This window comes from Sorex araneus, chromosome X, assembly GCF_027595985.1.
Source record: "Sorex araneus isolate mSorAra2 chromosome X, mSorAra2.pri, whole genome shotgun sequence".
Taxonomy (NCBI): Eukaryota; Metazoa; Chordata; class Mammalia; order Eulipotyphla; family Soricidae; genus Sorex; species Sorex araneus.
Genome location: NC_073313.1, coordinates 341,005,950 through 341,016,422, shown reverse-complemented (window position 1 = coordinate 341,016,422; position 10,473 = coordinate 341,005,950). Strand labels below are relative to the sequence as shown.

General features: G+C 38.0%; 1 non-coding gene across 1 annotated transcript; it reads right to left on the bottom strand.

The window, feature by feature from the left end:
* Positions 1–9,340: 9,340 nt before the first annotated feature.
* Positions 9,341–9,447, bottom strand: LOC129400397 (U6 spliceosomal RNA). Its single transcript, XR_008627640.1, has one exon. It is a non-coding gene; the product is annotated as a U6 spliceosomal RNA (small nuclear RNA).
* Between the last annotated feature and the right edge of the window lie 1,026 nt (positions 9,448–10,473).

The window sequence follows — 10,473 nt, the reverse complement described above, 5'->3', positions numbered from 1 at the left end:
AAGAGAGAAACACATAATCACAATCAAATTTTTAGTGACTAATAAAATGCGATTCTAGAGTTTACTTGTGCTCCTTGGAAAAATAATTCTTGCTAAGCATAGAACTCATAAACTCCAAAATTTACCAAGTGTTTTACGCTTAAGATTCTTTATTTGTTGTTCTTAAATCCATTTTATTAAATCTATATTGAATTTCCTAATGATGACAACAGAAATTATTGAGTCCACCGATGGAAATATTTTTGTAAAACAAAAATGAACATTGTAGGAAAACGTTGGTTTGCTCTTCCTCCCTTCCTGCTGAGAGCTTGTGTTTGTTGATTGTCCCTCAACCTGTCAATTATGTTGTCTCCTGATCAGACTCTTACTTGTAAATATTGTATTTCTTTTCTCCTTAATGTCCTTTTCATGGTTAGTTATTTCAGAGCAATGACTTTTTGTATGGATAGAGGAAGACAGTTAAAAAGACAAGCCTGTGGCTTGGGAGATGATTGACTCCAGATAGTAACCTCCTGGACATCTGCTCTGTCAACTTAAGCCTCAGTTGCCTTTACTTCCTAGATCCCCAAAAGCAGGGTCCTGACGAGGGACTGGATGGACCTAGGGCAAGCAGTGAGCTATGAGCTACCCTGGCATTGAAATGGACCTGGCCAAAGTGCCCTAATGCTTAACTATAAGTTAAGAGCTTGATCATGGACAAATTTTCTAATGATCCAAAGGTAATAACTAGATTGGACCCTGCTGGGGTTAGGAATGATTGATCCGGCCTGAACACTGTAGTCTGAGTCTGTGGTAAGATGTCCCCAGGAAAGTCACCCTACAAACCTAAAAATGTCCATAGAATGGTAAATATTAGGAAGGAGAATTAAATATGCTAATTAAGTTGCAGACCTAAAGGGAGGAGAAACACACCTTAAGGGCTCTTTTGTCCTTGTGGGCTGCAGTGATTGGAAAGTCTGAAAAAACATTTTTGATCACGCTTCCTGTGGGGAGGCGTGGTTGGGGGAGGCATGGCGAGAGGATAAAAAAGAGCGGCTTTGAGGAGAAAGGGATTGTTGGATTGGAGAAATGGATTGATGATTGATTGATGGATTGATTGAAAGAGAGACAGCAGAGTGAGAGAGACAGAGAGAGAGGAGGTGGATGCAGTGAGAAGAAAGAATTGTGCAGTTAGAGAGAGGGGGGGTTGGAGAGAGCTGAGAGATTGAATATACGGCAACTAACCAGCAAATCAGCAACCAGCTTGGCCCTCGTTCTCCTTCCAAGGCAACAGTGTCCTGAGTGGAGAAGCGGCTTGAGAGCACTGAATGTGGGCGGCAAGAGATAGCCACCCAGAGAGCCCGAGAACATCTTTTCACATGTAATCCCCGTGCATGTGAGGGACTTACACAGCTCTGCGAGTGGAGATTGTTTTACACAAAACATGGTAACTAAGAGAAAGTCTTACCTATGCACAACACTTGAGGTGCTTTTAATAATACCTGGCTAAGAGAGTAACATGTAAATTTTTCTAGTAAATAATTTTAAAAACTGTATCAGATCACATAACACAAGAATAAGAAAGAAAAAGTGGAATTTCCCCTCAATAATTTTGTTTCATGAAATAAAACAAATCTGGCTTAAACTCTTTTTGTAGCTCATCTTTGTCTTAATTTCAAACATATTTTTAGATGGAAATCTGACATTTGTACTATTGTGAATGTTTCCAACCTGAGGTAAAAGTTCCATCTTAAAGCAAAAATTAAAACTAGATATTTAGGCCAAAAGCAAAAAAATTATATAAAAAGTTCCAACTTAGTTGCAATCCTTGAACTATTGGTAAAATGCAGCTATAATATGTAAAGTTAAAGGAATGTAGAATAAGTTATAACATGGAAGCATCAACAAAAATAAAGTTATATAATTTGTTGTAGTTACATTTAATTAATTTTAAGACATATCATCACTTGAGATAAAGAGGAAATAATAAAAGTTTCAAATGGTAAGATGTTCAATTTGCTAAAATATATAATTATTGTTAAATGTATACAATTTTATATGCTTAAAATATGAAAAGCAATACAGAAATAAAAATAAACACAAATATAAAATTGAATAATCCAAACTATTGTGAGGGTTTTTTGCAATACAACCAGCAATAAAGATTGTAGAAGTTGACAGATAATTTAGGAGCTAAGTTGCTTGCATTGCTCACAGCTGGCACTGGCTCTATTTCATTCCAGGCATTGCTTACTTTTCCCTACCTCTCCATACCCAAGACTGCCAGAAGTTATCCCAGAGCACAGAACTAGGAGAAAGCCCTGTGTATTGCTGAGTGTGGTCCAGAATCAAATAAAAACAAAATGAGGAAGAAAGGAAAGAAGAGAAAAAGGAAAGCAGAGGAAAAGGTGGGGGAAAAAGAATGCGGAAGGAAAGTAAAAACATCAACAAAAAATAAAAATGAAAGAGATGAATTATTTCTATTTTGTTTAAAAATTATTAAAAGTAATAATAATGGATAATTATTATAATAATGGATACTGTCATGAAACAGATGTGTTTCTAAAGGGACAAATATTACACTCCAAAGAAAGATCTTAAAACATTTATTTAGTTAGTTAATTTTGGGGCTACACCCAGTGGTTATTAGGGCTAACTCCTGACTCAGCACTCAGTAAAAAATTGGTGGTGCTCAGGGGATCATGCGTGGTACTGGAGGAGGAACCCTGGTTGGCCACATGCAAGGCAAATGTCCTACCAGCTGTTCTATCACTTGGCAATCAAAACCAGTTTACTGCAAAAAATTAAAACGATAAGAGTTTACCGAAGTTTATAAAAACAAAATTAATATGCAGAACTATTTCTATCAGTAAAAAAGAAAAAAAACTGCAGAGAACACTACTTACACTAACCGCCCCCCCAAAAAATTCATAAGGTAAGAGATATCTTCAGTTAAAAAAAAATAAGCTCTCTATAAAATAAAGGACCAAAGAAATAGAAGAGGGGACAAGTCACTTACTTTGCACAAAGCTGACCTTGGTTTGATTTACTGAGGACTACCAGGAGTGATCTCTGAGCAGATAACCAGGAATAAGCCCTGAGCATTGCAGGAGTGGCCCCCAAACAAAAAAAAACCTCATTATTGTCATTAAAAACCAGCAAAGGATAGAAATATCCTGTACCTCTGTTGGAGAACACAAAAGTATAATATTATGAGTACTACTTCCTACATTAAATGACCATTCAATGCATTGCATTGCATTAAAATATAATCAAACAAAAATCTAAAAGAGTTAAAAATTTTCTGATATACCTTGATAAAATTATTCTATAATAATTATGAAAATTCATGCAATCAAAATAGTTGGACTTTTTTTTACAGAAAATAAGACATGCAAGGATTTCTTTTTAAAGCTTTAGAAAGAGGTACAGTTTAAATATAGGTGCAGTTTAAAAATATCTGATTGGGGCTAGAGAGATAGTGTAGTTGGTATTGTCTTGCACAGAGCTATCCAGATTTGACCCTGGGGATATAGAGTCCCCAAACCTGCAAGGAATGATCCCTGAGCATAGAGTTCTGAGGACACCTGGGATTGGCCCCCCCAAAAAACAAAACCAACCAAACAAAAATATTGGATGATAAATAGGAAAAGTGAGAAGAAAGAGTATCCAGGAATAAGCTCTTGCTTATGTTATCAGGTGAATGAGGCCCATTGTTGTTACTGTTTTTGGCATATTGAATACACCATGAATAGCTTGCAAGGCTCTGCCATGCGAGCTGGGTACTCTTGGTAGCTTGCCGGGCTCTCCGAGAGGGATGGAAGCTTTTCGAGCGGCCTCCAATAACCCTTACAGGTGTTCCCATGGTTCACACCATATTTGAACCCCATCAAATATGGTGCGAAAATTATAAAAAATGGGTATTAAGTGCCTTATAGTGTGTCTTATGGCCGCTTTGTGGCTGCACGGTCTGGAAAGTGGCCTGGAGTGTGGAGGTGGCTGGGTAGTGGAGGTAGTGGAAGTCGGTCCATGAGGTATTTATCTGGTGCCGGTAGGGTGGATCATCTGGGTTTGATTCCTGGGGCGCCAGAGATAGGAGGAAGCAGACAGAGGATCTTGTTTCCAGGTCTCGTTGAACCTGGAGTCCAAGGTCACAGAGTTCTGCTTTACCTGGTTCTGTGGGGCTTCACTCATGCGTGAGGTTCGGCCCAAGTGTCCGAAAAGTGGCCTGGAGCATGGCAGTGGCTAGGTATGGAGCCCCAATAAGGCAGCATTAAGAAGGATGAGCAAGGAGAGGCTGATAAAATCTCAGGGACGAACTAGAATGCCAAAATGGAGGAGTAAAATGACTGTCTGTACTTTCAACTCACGTATGCTAGCATCAGAAGCATCCGTCGAGGACCTGATGATGCAAGCACAGAGATCAAGTATGACATCATTGGTCTGACCAAAATGAGAAGGCCTTGATCACATCATGCCATTTTCGACACTGCAGAAGAACTGTTCCTCAGAACATGTGACAACAGAGGCATCGGTGGCATCGGTGTCCTTGTCAACACAAACTTGGCCATGAGCATTGATTCATTCGAATGTCTAACAACCCAAATCAGACAATTACGCTTGAATAGATGTGGCTCACTGCCTGCAGTTTCTATCTTCGTCGTCTACATACCAGCATCCTACTACGATGAAGAAGAAATTGAGAAGTTCTACAGGGAGCTGGAGAAGTTCTATGAAGAAGACCACACCTCCTACAAGATCATTGTAAGTGATTTTAATGCCAACATAGGACCAAGGAGGTCACCCAAAGAACTCCACATTGGGTTCCATGGCCTAGAATGGAACGAACAGGGTGAGAGACTGTATGAGTTCATCATGTTGACCAAGATCATCCATGGTATCTCACAGTTCCAGAAGGCCGAATCTAAATGTTGGACATAGGAGTCTCCCAGTGGACAGTTCCACAATGAAATCGACCACATATATTCAATCGAAGACCTTGCCTGACCAATGTCGCCGTTGTCCCAAAATTCCAAATGGGATAGGACCACTGTCTCCTTCATGCAAAAGTCTACTTCACAGTGCAGGGAGAAAGGACTGCAAAGTTTAAGTTTAAGAAGAAAACTCCCAGAATGACCACCAACTGGGAGCTGTTTGGCACTATTGCAGGAATGTGGGAAGATGCCGTCATTGACAACATCAATGAGGAATACAATCGACTGGTTCAGCACCTCCATGACTGCACAAGGAATGCCAAGAGTAGGAAAGGCACAAACAGCCTCCTGTCTTTGGAAACTCTCGAGCTCATTCATCAACGTGTTTTGGCATGAGCCTCAGGCAATCACAAGCATGTCCGAGCTCGCAAAACTGTGCAGAGAATCGATAAAGGAAGACCTCAAAGACAGAAGAGCAGCAGTGTTGGCCAATGCAGCAGATGCTGGGAAAAGTATCTGCAATGCTAGCCTTGTCCTTTGCCAACCACAAGACCAAGATGACTGCCCTCCGATGTCCTGATGGATCTATCACATCTTCCAGAAGGGCAATGAAGAGGATTTTTCATGACTGCTACTTGGATCTCTTTGACAACCACCTCCACCTGCCCACTTACCAAATTCCACGGGATGAGTATGTCATTACGAATGTCCTTTCTTTTGAAATCCAACATGCCATTTTGTCGGTAAAGATGTATACAGCACCCGGTCCAGACAAGGTCTGACCCGAACACCTGAACAATATACTGCCAGTACTCTCTAATACACTAGCTATGCTCTTCACACACTACCTCTCTGTATGCAAGGTTCTGTTCCAATGGAAAACCAGCAGGACTGTTCTATTGTACAAGATGGGAGACATCCACGACATTGGTAACTATTGTCCAATCTGCCTGTTGTCCTTCGTCTACAAGTTGTTTACTCGAGTCATCCTGAATAGAATAGGCAGAACTCTAGATGAAGGAAAACCATGGAGCAAGCCGGGTTCTGAAAAAGATTCAGCACAATCGACCTTCTCCACACAGTAACCAAGCTCATTGAAGTTTCATGAGAGTTCAAGATGCTGCTCTGTCTAATGTTCATTGATTTAAAGAAGGCCTTTGATTCTGTTGAGACTGAAACAGTCATCGAAGCCCTGGCCAAACAGGGCATTCAAACTCAGTGCATCAAGATACTCCGAGAGCTGTATTACAGATTCACCACCAGGATCTCACCATTCTACAAGGAAGTGATCATTGACGTAAAGAGAGGAGTTCAGCAGGGTGATACCATTTCACCAAAGCTCTTTATTGCCACCCTCAAGAATATCATGTGACAATTGGAATGAGAAGGAATGGAAGTGAAGATAGATGGTCATCAACTATACCACCTCCGCTTCGCTGATGACATTGTTCTAATAACACCAAACATTAGCCAAGTGGCACAAAGGCTGGCCGACTTCGACCGCATATGTGGAAAGGTCGAACTGTAGCTCAATCTCAGCAAAACATTGTTCATGAAAATCAAACTAGTCCCTGACATTCCATTTGCTTTCAAGGAAATGAACATCTTCGAATGCAGCGGCTATGTGTACCTGGGTCAAGAACTCAACATGAGGAATGACTTGGCGCCAGAAGAGTGCAGGAGAAAGAGAGCAGCTTGGAATGCCTTCAAGAGCATTGAAAAAGTGGTTAAGAGGACAAAGAAACACTGGCTCCAGGAACATCTTTTTGACTCCACTGTTCTTCCTGCAGTAACATACACCTCAGAGACCCGGGCCCTACAAAAAACAGGATGAGAACGCTATTTGGGTATCCCAAAGAGGAACTGAAAGAGCTATGCTTGTAGTATCATGTTTCACTCAAGTGAGAGAAGGAATCCTGATTTCTAACCTCCATTGATGATTAAGAATCAGGGACACTGTCTCATTTGCCAAGGTATCAAAAATCAAGTGGGTCGGACACATAATGCAATTTAGAGATGACTATTGGACTAGAGCTGTTGTGGACTGGATTCCCTGGGATGTCAAAAGTCCGCTTGGCCGCCCACCTACGAGATGGTCAGGCTTCTTCGTTAAGACCCTGAATGAATGGTTTGAGACTCTTTGTGTTCCTGGAATGAGCAGATACCACTGGGCTACACTAGCACAGGACAGAGAGGAATGGAGACGTTACTGGCGCCCACTCGAGCAACTCTAAGATCCATGGAATGATAAGTGATCCAAGTGATATATTATCAGAACTTCTAATGAACAACACACATTTAAGACAAATTTAAAAATAAACTAGAAGTACAAGCCTTTTTAATATGTGGAATTTCATCATTAGGGGAAGTAAGCAAAAATATGGGGGAGAAGATATACTGTGTCTTCTATTTGAAATACAAGTTCCTTTCGTATGGGGTAGTTATCCTAAAGATGATGGTGAGAAGAAAATTAAATAAATATAATCATAAAAGAATATAGAATTTGAGATGCAGATATAGGACAGTTTTATTGTTTAGATAAAGATACTTTTTAAAATACACTGAAGCACAAAGGCTAAACCAAAAGATTTTATTTATTAGTGGCGTTGAAAGAATATAACAAAAATTCAGTATGGTAGGTTTTAACTAATTCATCTGGCAAAAGACTCATATTTAATAAATTTCTACAACTCAATTATTATTATTATCATTAAAAGAAAAATACTAAATAAAAATGAAAAATGCCATTAATAGAAACTATATTAAGGTGCATGTAAATGACCAATGAAGAGATGAAAATATTTTCAATGTTACTAGAAATTGAGCAAATGCAAATGAAGTAACAAGGCAGTATATATTTATTAGACTGACGAAAATAAAGCATTGATAAAATGAAATAGTGCAGGATACACAGAAATGAGAATTTAACACTACTATTGAGGGAATGACTATCTTAACTCTATTAAGGTTGAAACATGTTTATATTATGAACCAACAGTTCCATTTCTGATAGCATGTACATAATAGAAAGTTAAGCATTGTAAGACAAGAAACATGTGCAAGAATGTTTATTTCAGTAATGTTTATAAATAGAAACTAGAAATAATCCAAATAACCATCACAAGTCTAATGGGAAAAAGTCTTGGAAAAATCAAATCAAGAAACATTACATAAAAATGCAGAAGCTATCTTGCTTAGAAAGGTACACTCATTAAAAATATGCTTTTTTTTTTGGCTTTTTGGGTCACACCTGGCGATGCACAGAGGTTACTCCTGGCTCTACACTCAGGAATTACCCCTGGCCGTGCTCAGGGGACCATATGGGATGCTGGGATTTGAACCCGGGTCGACCGCGTGCAAGGCAAACACCCTACCCACTGTGCTATCTCTCCAGCCCCAAAAATATGCATTTTTGAATGAAAAGCAAAAGGTAAAGTAATACATGCAATTCAATCCATTTTTACAAAATTCAGAAACAGAAAAATTAAAATATGGTATTTGGGGGCACAATCATAGGTGATAAGAATAGGAAACCAAAAAGAGAGTGATTACCATATCAATTGACTATATTATTGGAGTTTATTAGAACAAGAAGGAAGTTGAGTTGATAAATATCCCTAAGGACAGTACTCTTATTTATTTGTTGTAGGTAATGATTACATGTGTGATTTCAGCAAATTGCTAAATTTCACATTTTTTATCTATGCATTTTCCTGAGTGTATCTTATTGTACAATAATAGAAAAGCTATGTTGTTGTTGTTGTTATTATTATTATTTGCTTTTTGGGTCGCACCTGGAGATGCACAGGGATTACTCCTAGCTGTGCACTCAGGAACCACCCCTGGCAGTGCTCAGGGGACCATATGTGATGCTGGGATTCAACCTGGGTCGGCCGAGTGCAAGGCAAACACCCTACCCACTGTGCTATCACTCCAGCCCCAAGCTATGTTATTTTTTAAAACCTGTTTCCTTTTTTAAAAAATTCTGTTTTAAACCTGTTACTTCTTACCCTGCTACTCTGGGAAGAAGCAAGAAAAATTAGCTGCTTTATGATCTTAAATTACATTGTTACTTGAGTTATGCTAACCTTTCTGTTTATGTATATGTCTCAAGATGGAGACTAAACTATACAAAACAATGTAAGAGTACTTGTAGTACTATGCTTCTAAATTAATATTTGTGAATTATATTTTTCTAATAACTTATAAAAATTGATAAAGTTGAAGAATTTTTAAAGGTAGTTTATTAGAAAGTGGTATGTTGAATATTAAACTTAAATTTTATGGCATTCAATAGCTAAATATTAGCTGGCATTTTATATGCAAAGACATAATTATCATGGAATTAAAAGATCAAAATGTCCCAAAGTTTGTTCTAAGTTTTTCTGTTTTTTAATTAATTATTTTTTTTATAATCACTGTGAGATAAAAATATGGAACACTTCACGAATTTGCGTGTCATCCTTATGCAAGGGCCATGCTAATCTTCTCTGTATTGTTCCAATTTTAGTATATGTGCTGCCAAAATGAGCACAAGTTTTCCTAAGTTCAATTGAACACATTTGCATCCTAAAAAGGATGAAAAAGTAGGAAACTTCACCATGTAGGAGACAAACTCCTTTTATGTGCATATTCTACAAAAGGAAAATTTATCTTGCCATGTTTTATTGACAAACAGAGAAATAACATTTTTGAGACATTCAATTTCTGTGTTCTATTTTTATTTATTTTGTGCTACTGGTGGTAGAATCCAGAGACTAAATGAAGCGTCTCTCTGTCACTGAACTGTACGTATCTTTAGCCCCTCTGCCTTATTTTTAAATAAAGTGTTTTCCAGGGAAATAAAAAGATATGTTCTACTAGATCATGTAGGAATGAATCTGTGATTTTAGGACTTAGTCCTTTACAAGGTTTTCAATTTACATGCCGTTGGGCTTTAAGATGTGATACACTCCATTGACATACAAAAGCTGTCCATTCGGCATGACTTTGGAAGACTTGGCCCCTGGCAAACTAAACTAGATTATTTGGCTCAGTGTTTTCTGCTGCACAAAAGTAAATTCTATTAACTTAAAGGGATAAGCATTTGTAATTTTAATGCAGTGTGCATGAGACTTAATGGTTCCTTTTGAGATTATCAATCATTTCATCAGAGGGGAGACTCATTTAAAATTAAAAAAAAAGAAAATGGTAGGTCATTAATATTAGTCACATTGATCAATATCTAATCTTTTGAAAAAAATTAAAAAATTGTTTAAACAGAAAACTGCACAAACTACATTTTTAGCTACATTTTTACTAAAAAGGAAATTGTTTCACAATTAAAATTGTTTCACAAGTAAAAATAATTTTTAATCTGTAGCTCTGTAATGTTTAATCTGTAGCTTTGATTTGGCTGACGTACCCTCTGTTTTGGTAGAAAAATTTTATTTGGTTATGGAAGAAAGATTGTTTCTGCCAATAATTTAAAGCACCGGGACTACGTCCATTACTTATACTTAAACTATTTCCTGTGTCTAAGATAAAGTATTTATTCCTAGAGTAAATGTCTTCCAAATTA